The sequence below is a fragment of the Colias croceus genome, chromosome 10, assembly GCF_905220415.1.
Source record: "Colias croceus chromosome 10, ilColCroc2.1".
Classification (NCBI taxonomy): domain Eukaryota; kingdom Metazoa; phylum Arthropoda; class Insecta; order Lepidoptera; family Pieridae; genus Colias; species Colias croceus.
The window spans coordinates 8,735,322-8,753,000 of NC_059546.1; the positions used below are offsets into that span (position 1 = coordinate 8,735,322).

General features: G+C 31.0%; 1 protein-coding gene across 5 annotated transcripts in view; it reads left to right on the forward strand.

Annotated features, from left to right (window-relative positions):
* Nucleotides 1-11,457: 11,457 nt before the first annotated feature.
* LOC123695234 (chaoptin) overlaps nucleotides 11,458-17,679 on the forward strand; it is a 49,193-nt gene continuing 42,971 nt past the window's right edge. For all 5 annotated transcript variants that reach the window (XM_045641019.1, XM_045641023.1, XM_045641021.1 and 2 more), the window contains exon 1: nucleotides 11,458-11,753. The gene's annotated coding sequence lies outside the window, so the exon portion shown is untranslated. The remainder of the gene's footprint in view (nucleotides 11,754-17,679) is intronic.

Consider the following 17,679-nt stretch of genomic DNA (forward strand, 5'->3'; position numbering starts at 1 on the left):
CGCGAATATCCTTGAGACCCAATTTCCTTACACCTGTCGCGGATTATATTTCCTTACTCCAATTATTATGTCGGAGAAGCCCTAGAACGTGTTAGTGTCAAATTCAATATGACCTGTGTTGTTATAAACGTTTCTGAGTATCGATAGTTGTGTTAATTGTAAGGCTACTAATTGAAGGTTCGTGTAACCCCTTTGCGAGTGGTTTTTATTGAATAATTAAAGGTACATTACATACAATTTAATCAGCATCCGGAGAGAAAAATGACACACTGGACTCATTAAATGTAACAAAAAAAAAACTGCAATGCTCTCTCTGTTTGCTCTAGCGGCTCTCTCTAGCATTAGCCACGTTCATGTAACCTTTTTAAAACTGTTTTTTTCTTACTATCATTTGAAACGAGACTTTGAAACATTAGAGTTATTAAACTTATTTTAAATTGAATTTAAACAGTTATCATTAATTCACTATTTTCTATATTATGTTATATCATTAGACTATCCCTACTTTCAATATAAGTTTGTAATAGGGTTATTATATATTAAATTAGTGTAACTAACCTAATATGTATTACACCCACTTGTTATCTTTAATTACATGCCGCCCAGTTAGGTCTTAATACTAATATTAGGTAATAGGCTAATGTTGTTAATACCTAAGTATAAGACAGTCTTGTTGTAATTCTAGACTGCTCTTTAGAGCATTAAATTTATCCATGTTCTATAAAATCATCTGAGTAAAGAAAATCTTTAAGATTTCCTATCCCATAATATTCATAAAAAAATGTTTGCTCTCCGTCTGTTTATTTGTTTTATTGTTAAGCTTAAATGGACGAATTATCTATCCTAAGAGAAAGATACGAGGAATAGACATGCGTAATGACGCGAAAACAATACTTGAAGGGGAAAAGCTTGAAATAAGATGGTAATTTGTATTGGGTTCAGTTAAACCTAATGGAGCAAGCTTGCAAGGCAGCAGCTTGATAGGACCTACTTAACTACAGAATCAATTGTTTACAAGAAATATACATCGATATATTCAATATACGTGAAACATTCCCAAATAACACACGATCAAAGTACCTACAGAATACACATTTGTATGGAAAGTCATTAAAACCGCAACACAAATAGCACAGACTGAAAATCGTCTTTAAATTGGAAGTGTTTAAGAGATCCATTGTTCGAACTTTTTGTCCCAACATTCAGCATCGTGACTCGACATTCGCATTTAAACATTCCAATGAAAGCTGGAGGAACGAGAAAACGTCACGATTTAAGAGAAAAATTATTAAAACGCGGGAACGCGTTGAGCAGTCTAACGATCCTAATGGTTCCGCAGATTTGAATAATACTAACGTTAAATAATCTTCGTTGGAGTGATTGAGGGATAATAATTTACTTTGAATATTGACAGTTAAGCTCTCCTGTCATTTTTTGATAATTACCCAATGAATGTAACTAAATGTACCTAATACGTTAACTCTAAATTTATCCGTCTCTTGTTTTAAGATAATTTGTAAAAAAAATAAAGTCACATTACTAAGTTATTCCCAAATGCGTAAAATATTTTTAACCGCATTCCCTAGTCAGTAAAATTGTTATGTTATAAGTGTGTGTTAATGATGGTTGTTTACGTGACGTTCAGTTTCACGTATCTATCTATCTTATAAATAAACAACTGTGACTTTAATGTTATTTTAAATTCCTTGTACAATGTGCATGCCTTAAATTCTTCATGAAAAATTTCACACAACTGAAATAAGGCCAAATCTCGTTGAATACAAAAACAACTTCGTCCATATAACCTTAAGATTTTGAGTATAAAATTATCTTCTAAATTATTAAAGAACCCCAAAAACAATTCAGACCTCTGGCTGCCATTGAGACGTAAAATATTGGATCAAATCGTAAAATTCTTAAATCGGCTTTTCCCGAATATATCCTAAGAACGTCTTCTTTTTATTTTCTAATGAAGATAAATACTAAGCATGTTTAATGTTTATTTAACATAGGATTGCGATCGACTTTTAACCTATATTCTTAATTTTAAGTAAAATAATAGGATTACCTTTTGAATATATGAGAAAATGAAATAAAACCCTTCTACTATTTCAATATTTTTTTATCTGTATCAGCAAAAAAATGGTCAAATCGTTTAAGCGGATTTCGATTTTTAATGATACTAACGAGCAGTGTTTGATTTTCATATATACAGGAGATTACGACGATTTTTCCAACACAGGTTGTTAGCAGCTTTTTTAAAATAAATCTACAAGTTTTAATATCTTCGTAAGTACCTTTAAATAACATTAAAAATATATTTGGGTATTCAAAACATCAATAATTAATCTTAAATAAAAAAAAAACTATCGATATGAGTACCTATACCCGAAAAAAATATTAAAAAGATGTCAAGCCACCTACAATCGATAAGAATCAATAAGAATAGAAGAAAATAATTAAAATAAGTAAAGTAATTATTTGTTTAAATGCTTAGTTTAGTATTTATGTGTTAAGAATGATAATATTTCTAGACGCAAAGTCATGGAACTACTGAAACGAGGTCGGCAGGCAACTGCAGGCATGTAACGTTTGGAAAATTAAGACCATTCACGTTTTAACTTTATAGAGTTAAAACGTAGCATTACTAAACTGTTCTTTACATTTAAAAAGAGTAATTGAAGGAATAATTATTAATGACTATCAAAGTTATAGTGAAAAACTGTCTAATTGGTAGAATTACAGGCCCGCGGCTGGCTAAGCAAAACTCCGTAATTTATAAAAAATACCGTGAAAATTATTACGATAGAGTTCACTAACATTATTATACATTATTTATTTCTTATAAAAAACAGTACGGCAATAAATACTAAAACGAAAATATTTATGAATCATACAAAGTTGCAGGTGCAGAGGAACCGGGCTACGACACGTACGTGATACTTTTTAACAATAAAATACGGTTTAGATAGCCTTCTGCGTTCGTTTTATTTCATTGTATAACAATTTAGATTACGCATAATTTATTATGTTAGCTACATTGTATTTAATCTATAGTTCCATGTTTTTAATCTATAACTCATTACAGATCTTCTATCCTCTTTTTCAAATCAGTAATGTCTCATTTATCTGTAATGAAATAGAGCGCTATTTTCACAAGAAAATATTGAAATTCTGTTAAAATGAATGTTCTCAATACATCATGAAAAATTCCTTAATAAAAATCGTGTCGATGCATAATCCTACGATTAAAGTAATTGTTGTTGACACATAAAATAATAATCCATTTTCATACTAATTGTTTCTGGTCTCCAATGCGTAAGCTCCAAATTGAATTTCATACTTCAGTTTAGAAATAGTACTCAGGAAGAGGCAAATTCTATAAAAATATTTAAAAAATATTTTACTACGCATGGACAATTTTTCATTTTATATTTATTCCGAACTTTCACTCTCTGCAATGTTGGTATTAATTTGCACTGAGAGCCTCGCTTCGAGTTTCTTTTTTGCAGCTAGATTTTGCAGTTTCTGAGCACCTAAAAGTTTTCCTCTTGCCTAATTAATGAGTCAAGGTTTTATTAAAATATAGGTTGGTAAGTAGACAAAATTTCAATTTCGTTTTTATTCTTAAAATTAACATTTTGTGAAACTCAAAAAACGGAGCGATTAAAATTGAGCTGGGCGTTCTCGTAAAACATTAATTTCGGTCTGTAGTTTAATTACGTCACGATTATTTCGCTAGGAAACTAGTATTGTTGTGTTCCTGGTTTTTTAACCCAGTTGGCGATTCGAAACGAGGTTGCCTGGGTCGGGAGTGCGCTTTGTGACAAGTTCTCAATTTCCCTTGCCAAGTTATTCGATTTGTAATGCATGCGATATGAAATATAAGGATGTTATACAAATTGGTATTGATAGGTTTTTTTCGATATTCGAAATTTAAACAATTAAATATCTAATACTTGATTTGAATAATTTTTTTAAAATTAAAAGATTATATTTAATGATTGTCTTATTTTATTTGATTAAAAATAAGAATGTAATTCAATTCAACAACATTTGTTGTAGTACATAGAGCAAAATTAAGTTATACAAGAGCTATTTCTGTCTATTATTTTAAATTTGAATCTATTTTGGGTTGTCGATAAAATTAATTAAAAGATTTTTGCATATACCTCAACATAATCATATCGAAATAATTTTATTCACTCCGTACATTTTGAACGAGATGGTTTTAAAAAGCTTCACACGATAAAGTTTTTATTGCTCATAACAGTCATAACGACTAGAAATGTTGAAATAACATTTTCAATTCACAAACATAACTTTATAATGTAAATAAAACAACTCACGAAAATTAATATTATTATTTTAAAAGTATTTTAAATACAAAATTATAAATAAATTTTAAGAAATAAATAAAGTTGGAATATGTGTTGATCCAATAACTGCACGTCACATGCATAAGGGTAAAGGTATATACCTAACCGATACACTATTAATAAATCTATATTATAGGTTTACCATAGGCACCAGCTTTCCACACGTCTGATGCCTGTTTAATGTTATCTAAAAAACTGTACATGTACATAAAATTTGTATCTAAATAGCCTATGCTCCAAACAACGAGTTAGGTTTCCTTAGCTCTTTCTTTCTTCCTACTCCTATTACTAAATAACTAGGCTTCGTGCAAACACAATCTCATAAGCATTTAACGGAAAATCGCTATCAGCTATTTAATAAAGCCAGCATAAAAGACGTTTTAATGTCCTAATTAATCGTACAGAGCAAGTACCACCGGCCTTACATATGAGGCTTCAGTAACTCGATTTGCAAGCAGTCGATGTAAAAATAGTTATACGGTTTCCCCTTAGATGCTGACTATTTTTATATAAAACATAAAGGTTACAGATTTCTAAGTCTTCATTGTATGCAATCGGATTTTAATTCCTTTTTATTTTTGTGCACTTAATGCAGTCGCATTGGTATAGCTTCGTTTATTTATATTTAAACCTATTATTGACATTGTTTGTATTTGGTTATGCAATTGAAACCCGAGTTTATGTGAGTTAAAACAATTAGTTGAGTGTTCGAGAAGTAAGTATTTAATATTATTATGAAGTATTATTTTGCTCGTGCTAAATTCAGTGCATACAGGAGATTCTTTAGCAATTTTTAAAAGACTGTGAACCTTTTAGGAAGTCTCAAAGATATCGGTAGATATTTTTCAAGTTTCACATTAACTTCTTCATAATATTAATTAGTATTTAATTATTAAATATATATCGATGACACATTATAATGTTTTCCAAGCAGTAAAGGTCTCAAAGAACGGTAATCCTAACAAAGTGAAGTTACTTGTAAGACAGATGGTCGAAGTTAATACCCACAGATGTATGAAGATTAATTATGTTAAGAAATTAGCCATTAAATTCCCTTGTAAGTTCCGTACCTTGTGATTAGAGGATAGACGTTTTCATTGATCGATTTGATTTACAAAAAATATCTGATTTTGTGCTTTGCTTCATCTTTTCTGCTTTTGTACTTGATAGTGAACCATATAGGTTATATGGGTTTTATTTGCGAGCGCGCAGGAAATAAATTGATTTTTCAATTTATCTGCGCATGTTGTAACATCACCACTGCTCGAACGGTGAAGGAAAACATCGTGAGGAAACCGACATGTCGAAGAATTAAAAAGTTCGACGACATGTGTCATCCGCCAACCCGCACTTGGCCAGCGTGGTGGATTATGGCCTGTACCCTCATAGGAGGCCCGTGTCCCAGCAGTGGGAACGTATATGGGCTGATGATGATATATATCCAGATTTTTTTTCAGCAGAGTTTTGTAAAGTGTTTTATAAGATAAAACGTTGGAATTAAATTGTGATAAAAAGTCAGGCTTAAAAATTTAGTCCTTCAAACAATTGGACGGTATATGATGTGATGATGACAAAAAGGTATTATATTAAAAATTGACAGTACAGGCTAGTTAACAACATCATTATAATAATTGAGTTATATAATGTAATAATCAGTAACGATGGCCATATATAAACCATAATATGTGACGTAAAATTTATAAGATTCAATGAATGAGTTCATCTTTGAATGAAAAACAATTTATTCATTCAGAACTTCAATCGTATTTTTCCTATTTTGATACTTTTACAAGCATATTTGAGTACTACATTGTTAATAAAAAAAAATAATAATAAAAGTAAAAGACTGGAATCTTATGAATATCTTTTCCAACTAGCATCGCAGTCGTGTCGTCGTCGCATCGTAAATATTTAATTATCGTTAAGCCATATTTCGCGATATTGGAAAACTGTCGAAGGCTGTCTTTAAAGTCGGCTTAGCAGCCATTTGTAGCGATATTAAATTTGATGCTAAAGCGTTCACAAAGGCTTCGGTAACTTGTTACAAAGTGATCATAATGTTTATAACGAGCTTTATTGAGTAACTGGATGATTTTATACGATTAGCAAAGGATTTGTTCAAACAACCCTAAAATTGTTGCATGTATGTGAATGAAATTATAAATGCGAGTTCTGGCTACTGAAATATTGAACACGGATAAATAATCTCTGTTTAAGGTAACAGTAGAACTTTACTTATGTTACATACCTAATAATATGTGTAATTTAAAAAAGAGCAGGTTTCTAAGGCGAAATCAATATAAATATTTATGTGGGATTTAATTCGTGCATTGCTTAATATTATTTTAAGTGTAATTGCATGAAAAGTCCTTCGAGCCAATAATAAGCTGAAGTGTTTGCTTGTTTGAACGCGCTAGTTTAAAAAACGATTTGAAAAATTCCGGTGTTAGATAGCCCATTTATTGAGGAAGACTACAGGCTATATATTATCATCACGCTTAGACCAACAGGAGCGGAGTATTGCGGATAATACCGTGGGGCACAGCTAGTACAAACTACAACATATGGATTTCTAAATATGGGTATTTAAAAACAGTTCGTTAATTAACATTAATTAAATTTGACTTAAACGAGAGGATCTAATAGAACGATAATACACGTTCAAAATATAAGAATGATATAACTAATACTTTGATAATCAACGCTTTAGGTAATTAAAAATAAATATAAAATCTTTTTTTTTTATACGAAAACGTGTCAAAGCTTGTTCTAGATAAGAATTCTCATAGCATAAGAGATGAAATTCAAATATAGTTCATATATTAGACGAAGATTTAATTAAACTCAGACGTAGGTATCGTATTGTTTTACGTGTGTGAGGCTATGGTTATATGTGTGCGGAAGAAAACGCTACATTGATAGAAGATTTTAAGGACATTTTGGTACCAATTTTAAATCAGTTATCCTACTAATATTATACCTAAATACGTAAGTTTGTGCTGATGGATGGATGTATGTAATCTATGTATGATTGTTAATCATTTACGAAAAAACTACTAGATTTGGATGAAACTTTACAATAATGTAGGTCATACGTCAAAAACACGCCATGAGCTATAGAAATGGGTACTTGATTTTGTTATAGTGTTTGTCCGCGGGTGAAACTGAACAGCACAGCTAGTTTTTCATATTTAATGCCAACGTGTTTACTCACTTACATTATTTACATTATCACGTCAAAGCCAGTAAGCATATAAATTACCATGTCCGATGCCATCGCCTTCAGATTCTGATTTCGTGACAAAAGTAACTTATCCAATTTATCAAAAACCATCCTTCTGACAGTTCCGGAGATGGGTTTGAACTTCGGCACTGGAAAAATATTACGTACATTCCAACTATTCAGCACAATTTATTTTTAGTTTTTGATATTCAAACAGGATATTGCATGTAATTAAAAACCGTAACCGTAAATTGAACACCGTAAAATTTAATAAAAACCTATTTCACTAATTTATTTTCTAAAGTGTCCAACAGTTTAGAATCTCGGGATATCTATTAATTTAATGGCATTTACAATTATAATCAATATATTTATCAGCAGACAAAATGAAACGTTTTAACACCTATTTGATGACCTTTGAAACGAGTCGATGTTATATGAATTATTATCAAGAAAATAGTTGCTAGATACACTACACACTACAGGCAACTGTAGTGTGGTAAGTAAATGAAATGTTATTTTTTATAATTTGTTACATTTAATTACATATAAAAGTAAAGTGTAAGCGCTCCGCGCATCAAAGCCCCAACTCTAATTCAACGACGCCCTTAGTGAATGTGCTTCAAACTTCTCACTGTGATAGCTAAATTACTTTCCAACACTTCTTTATATCGCATGCATAATACATCCACGTGTTAGTCTCCATTCGTAATTCGAAGGGCTTTAATTTTCGTTTTAATTAAGGCTTCAGTTGTACCCTCTTGTATTATGGAGTTGAAAGCACTTATACTTATGCGAAGAAAATTTTAAGAACGATTTAAAATTACGCCTCGTGTAACATTCAATGTATAAAGACGAGCTTTTCAGAAGTTACTTACAATGTAAAACTAATGTTCTTAAATGTGTATGGCCATAAAGACTTCTCAGATAACTACGTGACTACTATTTGACCCCTGGTATTTGAGGATGGTAATGTATTAGAGAGGTCAATATACACTGGACATCTTCACAGCGCTAACTATATTATGACGCTTTTTACTGTTTTCCTATTTCTTTTATATCATAAATCATATAATTTTAACTCGGTTATTTTTTTTTTTTTGTTACAATTTTCCTTTTTAAACAAAACAATCAAGCTTTGTTGCTTTTGTTATCCTTTTCACAATTCAAATATCAAAAATTCATTACGGAAAAAGCAGATTCATTATCAAAGAGCTCTAATTCCTGTTTTGCATCTAAATAGGTATTCATCAGACACATCACGGCTTGAATTAGTTTATTTGTGTGACAAACTATTCAGAGAATAACCCGGTTTATTTCTACTAACAACGTCATAGCTTTCAAATAATCAAAAATTAACAATGCACTGTGTTCTTTGCTTTATTAATTTTATTGTCTACGGTCAAGATCACTTTCTCATCTGAATATAAAAGCACGAGGTGCATTTACATGACAATGAGTTTGTAATGACTGCGCAAACAATGTAGGAACTAATTTAAAATATAAAAAACTGGGTGAATCCTCTTCCAGGGCATCTTTAGGATGGAAACGATTGTTTTGTCTTCTCATTAATATCATCACATACACCAGAGAGTGCATGAGTTAGAGTCCAACAGTATTCTTCTGTTATGGAAACAATAAAAAAAACATTTTACACAACACCAGCTAGCACCAAGATAAGCGAAAGAAGTCAGACAATCGAAACGATTTTTAATGAACAAAAAGATGAAAAAAAAACTATGATCATTAAACATTATTTTTCCAGTAATTGCGATCGAAATCCTTGAGGAGTAATAGTCAGAGCCGTAACTAGTAACCACTGCGCTACCGCGTCTATTTATAATTACTATTATCACCTAAGTGCAGCGCATTTTACTTTTTAACAGTTTACTTTTTCTAGGGAGAAATAATTAATTGTAAGATGGTTTGCAATTTTATTAACAGCGCTTTCATTTCCTGAAAATTTTCTCTTTCTTCTCTATTTTGAAACGCGTATTTCAGATTAATTATTGCGTGACAGCTTTTCAGTAAAATCCTGTCTTTTTTAAACATTGCAATCACCTATTCCATCTTCTTATACTTTATGGCATATTGATAAAGACTACCTTTTTTGTAACTTCATTTTTCTTACTGATGATTTTTACTCACAAATCACTACATCATATTGTATTGATAAACCACGACTTACTGTCATTCTTAAAAAGCCCCCTACATTGCATAGTTTCTCCCCGACATTCAACACATAATTTCCATACAATTAAAATCGTTGTGCTACATTAATAAAATTACCATCGCGTATCCATTGGAAACCAATTGCCGCCCGCGCCGTAACGAGTTTATCTCAAACGCATTTCCTCGTTTTCCAGCTAGCGACACTGTGTCTTACTGTGTTTGTGTGTACAAATGCAACTGAAGCCCAGTGTATTGGCATATTGGGAATATTGGTGAAGGTAAGGAGTATTTGTACAGGTTGATAGTAACCTGGAAACGATATTGTTAGAAGTGTAGCGTTAGAAGTAGATAGTGTTATAAATATTTTATGGAACATTAGTATATTGTATTATGGTACTCGTATATTTATACAATAAATAAAATTATCAATTGTTCTTGAATCTAGTTTAGTAGTAAGTAGAGCAACAATAACGTCTAAATATATATTTCTTGTAAATTGTAATATAGTAATAACTTCATTAAAAGGGTTGTTACAAAAGTGAATAAATCACGTAACTGTAGAAATTATATATTTGACAGCCATTATTCTTGAGTCGATCGAAGATTCCGGAATAAATTCAACTAACCATACTCTTATTTGTCATAAAGGAGCCTTCAAGTTAGTAAACAAAGCCATAATTTTTCCTTTAATAGATACAGCGCGTGCAAAAAAATATCTCGTTCCAAAGAAATTTTGATTAAAATTCATCAACCCAACAAAATCAGAACACAATAATCAATTTAATGAACTCAAAATCAAAGATAGTTCTCAAGTCACGCTTGGCAAACATTTGCTGACGTAATTATGATGTTGGCCCAACACAGGCGGACCTGTGTGATCTGAGCTAGCGGCTTCAATGAGGGTGGGGAGCAGGCTCCAGGGCCGTAGCTTACATAACGAGAAAAGCGGTATAGCGCTGAGCCCTCTCTCTCGCACGTTAGGGCGCGTGTATGACGGGAACAATTTTCTTGCGATTGAAACAAACAATTTGTTTTGTATTCGAGTTTATCCCATTACGAAATTTGTAAAGGTCGGATGAACCTAGAATGATTATAATATTATATAGTGACTGAGAGGAAAAAAAATCAAAATTGTATGGAAGTATTAGATTATACATTTAATTGATCGAATATAGAATAAATCGTTATAAGATGTTTCAACATTTTAGGCTTACTTATTAATGTGAAAACTTTAACTTTAACAATTTTGGATGGATAATTTATAACAGATGCTCTATAAACTAGAGCATTCAGTAATATTGTTTGGGTGCAGGATTAGACAATTACTTATTCATATTATGTACCTAATTTTTATCTACCTACCTATTACCTTATTTCACAAATCGCTAAATAACCATTGAATAATCAATTTTACAATAGTTATTTTTAGTCCAATCTGAAAAACAATTATATAAATTCAATTAAAGAAATACAGAAATGGTTCATTCATATAATCTGAAAGTAGATTATAAATTAATAGAATAAATTAAATCTCATTAAAGCTTGAATAAGAATAGCAATGCTAATAATATCCAATTTTTGTATTATAAGCTGTAAGGTACCTTTTTATAAATAAAATAAATAAATAAATTAATAATTAAGACAGCTCACAAGCCTTATTTCATCTCCGTGCAACGTATACAGTCGCGGGAAAATCTCACGACTGTGTACAGCGCTTTACCGAGCTCTGCACATGTGCCGCCTCCACTGACATTTATGTAGTTTGCCCCGTACCTTCAACGCGTAAGCGCGCGGCTACGTCGCGTTCCAAATTTAAAAAATCAGTGTTATTATTTTTTTTTTTTCGTTACAAAATCACTTTATGTGCCTGTTTGATTTTTTATCTGTGCAAATTGAAACGTGAAAAAAAGTTGAGAGGTGACCTCGAGCTTTTCCCGGGAGCATTGCTATAGCAACGGATGACGTCAAGTTCAGGGGCGGTTGGTGCATTTTCGTTCAATAATCACCCTTCAGACTGCTTTGTTTTTTTTCATGCATTGTCAACGACAATAGATTTCAATCTTTGTTTTCTCTGTAATGTTTTGTGCTATCTGTCTCTTCGCCATTGTTACTTGATTGCTGAATCGATTAAGTACTGATATTTAATTGGATAGCTTATTATTTAATGGCTTGTGTAGTAACTTAATTTATATGTCATTAATACATGATAGTATCTTTCATTGTACTTTAACATTGGTAAATAGAAAAATCATTTTATTCGAAATTAGAAATAGTAGATGTTAAAAAGGACGGTAGTTGACAATTATATTAGTTTTTCTCCATGTGTTTCCGCTCCGCTTTCAGTAATTGACAGTTATTCTTATATTATGTTCACATTGATTTTTACATGTACCTCTTTATTTTATTTTCACTTCCATATTTCGCACCTACTTATAGGTATCTTAGGTTTTACGAAGCCTTATTTTGGCTACAGGGTGGCGTCCTGGATTTCAATCTAGGACAAGGCATGTATGTCGAAATTTTTGGCCTGCTTCAAACACGTATATTATGTATTGTTTCGGAAGCCATTAGTCATTCATATTGAAGAAAACAAATGATGAATCATAAGCAGGAGATTCAGAGCGGATATTTAATTAAGTTTATTAGGACGATTAATACATGTGAGGTAGATTCATCTTTCTCATTTTATGTAGAGAAAATCACTACTTAGTATAAAACAAAGTCGCTTTCTCTGTCCCTATGTCCCTTTTGTATACTACGCAATGGATTTTGATGCGGTTTTTTTTAATAGATAGAGTGATTCAAGAAGAAGGTTTAAGTAAGTATAATATAATTTATTAGGTTTTAGAAGGGCGAAGCCGCGGGCGGTAAGCTAGTGTTCTATAGAAACAGCTTCCCGAACCGGTGGTAAATTATTATTTTTATGTATTTTAACGATTCAAAAGCACTCCCAAACGAAGTCTTGTTGAATAAATGTTTGAGTTTATAAAAAAATACGCTACGCATTAGTTATCTTCGTTATTGGGATCGTCACTAAGAAATAAAGATGCTTATTTTTTAAACATCAAAGCTCAAAATAAATAAATATAGTTGTGTAGATAGCCTACAGTTTTCCGGTCATTATAAATTCGAGCCAATAATAATCAATTTCCAGCGATTGTATTTCCCTAGAACCAATATAATTAAGTTTAATAATTGGGTCACCGTAATTGATTGAATCATAAGTTCCTGCAGGAAAATATTAATCATGCTATTATTGCATAAATCATTATAGCGATCTAGTCCTCTCAGTTTCATACACAATTTTTTTAACTAAGATATGCGAGTAACTTGAAAATATTTCCTTTAAAACCAGACTTAATTACGTAGGTATCGTTAAAAGAGCGGTGTCTCTACATTCTTAAGAGTCTGAAATTTTACAATACAATAAATTATTATTATTGTTATTTTACAATACAATAAATTATTATTGTTGATTCTATGTAACAAGGATACAGATCCTCGAGTATTTCTCCTGGTACTACGATGAAAGGGAGCCTTATATATCAATCGACTAATCGGTTCAGTAGTTTTCTGGGAAGACGACCACTTTCTTCATATCTCAGAACCAATAAATAATCGAATTTATACAACTAGGACTATAGTAAATATCAAAAAGAAAGTAGTCACTTACGAATCGCGTAGTCTATTCAAATAAAAACGTTAGGATATGTAATTCAAGGTGCTTTGAATGCAAATGGCATTACTCTTTGTGTTCCAATAGTTAGGCTTGAATAGTAGGTCGTGCGGAACATTGGCTATGCATTGATACAGAAATCATAGAGGCCTACCTACCAGTACCATATTGTGATTTGGTTAAAAGGTGATGATAATTGTTAATACAATTAAGTAATGCTATTATTTTAATTATTTTTGGTTGCTCTAGGCGTAGAAGTAGTTCTAGTATAGTGTCAGATAGTAGAAGCTAGCAAAAGCGAATTTGGAAAATAAATATGTCTTGGTATTTGATATCTTCTTGTGTTATGAAATAATGAAAATAATCTTTCGATTGTGTTTTAGAAAACAAAAAGTACACAGAAAACGATGAAATAAAAAGCGTCTATAGGACATGATAAATTAACTTATCAACCCCTCCCCTTTTCCTGTCGCATTGCATGACAAATGTCTTGAAATTTTAAGTTACGGTCACAACATAAAACGACCTCAAAGATATTTCTTTACTTATAGAAATTTAACATTATTTCAAGAATATAATCGTAAGAAGGACGAAGAGACACAAGCATTTTAAATATTATCATAAAGGTTTTAGTAGACTACCATATTGAATTTATTATCTAAAGTAATTACTTATTAATTTTTGTCAGAATTCTAATCATAATTACATTTTGAGTTTCATTATTATTTTTTCATTTAATTTTCTCATAAGACTAGATAAAACGGCACACAAATGAAAAGGGGGATTGCTTTAAAATAACAATTTCCTGTGCGAAAATGTTTTGAATACAAGATTTAATTTTAATTATAACTTCCTAAGCTGCCTAAAATATTATTATGCTTCGTGAAAACACATTAATTATTATGTGCCCTACATACAGTTTTTTCGAGAACACATTGTAACACTAATAATTTGATAGAAACCATCTTCCTTACGTGTTTAAGATCTATCATATTTAGCCTCATCATTCCCGACATGTTAATCATCACTTGATATTTTTAAAGTTAACCCATGAGTTAACAAATTAATGCCCATTAGTATGTTCATTAGGAGTTCTCGTTTTTATTAAAACTATTTGCTGAGTAATTATGGCGTTTATAGCTCAGGTAGGTAGTAATTATTAAGTATGATCAGTTTTAATCTTTAGTAGAGTAAAACATATTAGGTAAGTATGTAGTTTGTAAAATTTCGAAGTGTTTTTCTTGATCCATCTGCTCATGATAATATAAAAGTTTCTATTTGTACTTATTTATATTCAATTTCTAACTAATCTTAAAAAAAAAAACAATCATATTATAGAAAATTTTTAATGAGTATGAAAAATATCCGATATTAATTACAAAAAAATTACTATGTACAATTTACAATTTACAAAAAAATTGGAGCATAAACTTTAAATGGACTCGATGGTCCCTAAAAAGCGCTAGCTTTTTTTTGCCTATTAAGTATACAAAAACAGGTACCTATTTAGATATTATACAAGATAACAATTATAAGTTAATATCTATAAACTAGCTGCTCCGCGCAGTTTCACCCCCGTGGCTCCACTCCTGTTGGTCGTAGCGTGATGATAATAATATATACCCTATAGGCTATAGCCTTCCTCGATAAATGAGCTATCTAACACCGAAAGAATTTTCACAAACAAACTCTTCAGCTTTATAATATTAGTATATAGATTGAACTATGATTAAGAAATGTCGATATTATCTGAACTGATCTTAAGCTTGCTTTCAATTTACTGTCTATCCCAGGCTTCAAATCTGAAAGCCACGTGGGAATCTTACGGAAATTTCTATCAGGTGGGATTACCATGATGTCTTATAGCAGTATTACTTCCAGTGTGGGAAAGTGATGGCGCTACACAACCTATATAGCGCTGTCTTTTTTCCACACTGGCAATAATACTGCGACATTTTGGTACCTACGCATAACGCAGGCAGGCCTTACCTTATAGATATGAGATTGGGAATATAGGCAGAGTAAATTCGTGTATTACGTCTTATTACACGCTTTTTATTAGCTTCACCTGTATGTTTGTATGTTTGTTTGTAACCGACTTCTTTGGGCGCGATTTTGACCCACATTAAACGGCCAGATTTCGTTCAAACTTTGTAGATTTATTGAGGACCGATGACAATACACTAATTTGATAAAATTATTCCATTTTTCAATTTGCAAAAGGCGTGTTTTTAGTTTAAACTATTATTATTATTTATTTTTGTGTTCTTGGATCATGACGGGCTTTTGCGTAAGTATAAGATTTGTTAGTTTTTTCTTAATAATTCAATTATATTAAAGATACCGTTATTTGTGAATAAATCTTTGTTATATGTATACGATAGGGAAACAATTACATATAATGAAATAATTTTTAATTCAAATTTTGTGGGAAAAGGTAGTTCGTTTATTTTAACAATTCATGTTAAGTACTCGTATGTGATGTGAGAACTTCATTGAAAGCGTAGGATCGTTAAATTATTTTTAAATGAGTCTCTCGTATTTATAAAAGTAAAAAATGTATTTTCACCGAGGAGCAAAATATTACATTGTATTAAAAGAAAAAGATAAGAAAAACATTGTTACTTTTATATATTTTCTCTATCTATAAAAACGTTCGCACATTTTTCTAAATAATTACAAGGGAATATAAAATGTCGGAGCAGGAATATAAAGGTAATGCTTTGTTACCGTGAAAAAGGTGAACTCAAGTATTCAATTCATTTAGGATGACACTTTTACTAACCCTTGTCACTACAACGCCAATTCATTCAGCCCTTGCTGTTAAAATTATTGTGATGTAAAATTATTAAATTGTCAACTTAATGAAATCAATTCGGGATATTAAGAAATAGATTGTGTACCAGTTGTTAAGAAACTTAGATCAATGAATTAGAAAGAACGAAAAAATAATTTATTTTTTTGTAAGTAATTAAAATAAAATCTAATTAAGTAGGTATGTTTTGTATTGGATCATCATTTAATACATTATGTTGTGTATTTTAGGGTTTTTGTTTATTTGTTAATTTCTTGAGTTTAATCAGCTTGTTTATTCATTTTACACGTCGATATGTCTAGTTATGAAACATAAAAGATCAACTTTACTAACAGAATTACTTCTTTAAGTATATCTATATATACCTAATACTTCCTACACTATCACATCCAAACCACTACCAGCTAAGAGAACAAGCAAATACGCAACATTCGAAAAGAATTCCCATGCATGTTGCAATTAGCCTTGTGTGCTACATAACTTGTTATATGAAAAGCACCTTTAAGCCCTTGGTAATAAGCTTCACGGGTGAATAGAGGCTTTCGAGGTCTTATTGCGTAAGAGTGTTGACACGGAGTTAGCGATGGTATAGACTGGAGGGACTTACTATGATTTCTCGAAGGATGAAGTGTTTGGTTCATTTATAGGTTGGGAATGTGGAGATTTTTTTCTTTATTTAATTGTTAACTGTATAATTTCTTATTTTAATACATTCACACGTTATAATATCACTGTCCGCGACAAAAAATAACATTATAGGTACCTATACATAATAATTTTCCATCTAGGTTGAAGGTAGTATGTACCTATAAGTCAGTATTGTATAAATCATACCTATAAAATAATTCTGATTTAATTGAATAAAAAGTTTTATGTAAATACGAAGTAGCCAAACCTCGAAAAATATTATTTTGCTTCATATTTGTTTACGCATCATATTCATTAACATAAAAAGTACCTACCACCACCTTTGAGATCGATCAAAACATATAAAAAACATAAGATTACAAACGAAATACTACGCATAAGGCCTTTATAAACCGGTATTTTCGCTACTCGAGAACTCATAGTTGATCGCAGCCGAATCATGAGTTGAATAAAATGTGTGTCAAATACGTAACCGTGGCAACCTGTTCTTATAGACTATTTTTTTACTTGAATATTAGTAATCTAGGCTAAAACTACTCATCCAAAATCCGAAATTTAGTACTTATGTGAAGATTTTGTTGTTTCTTACGAAAAACCTTATTTTTATACAGATATTAACATGTCGATGAATAAGTAGGTAACTACTTACCTATTAGGTATGTAAGATGTCACGTAAAGTAGGTAATATTATTAAACAATTACTTTGCAATAAATTATGACTCTATTGTTATTTGTATAAGAAGAAAACCTTGACACATCTGTATAG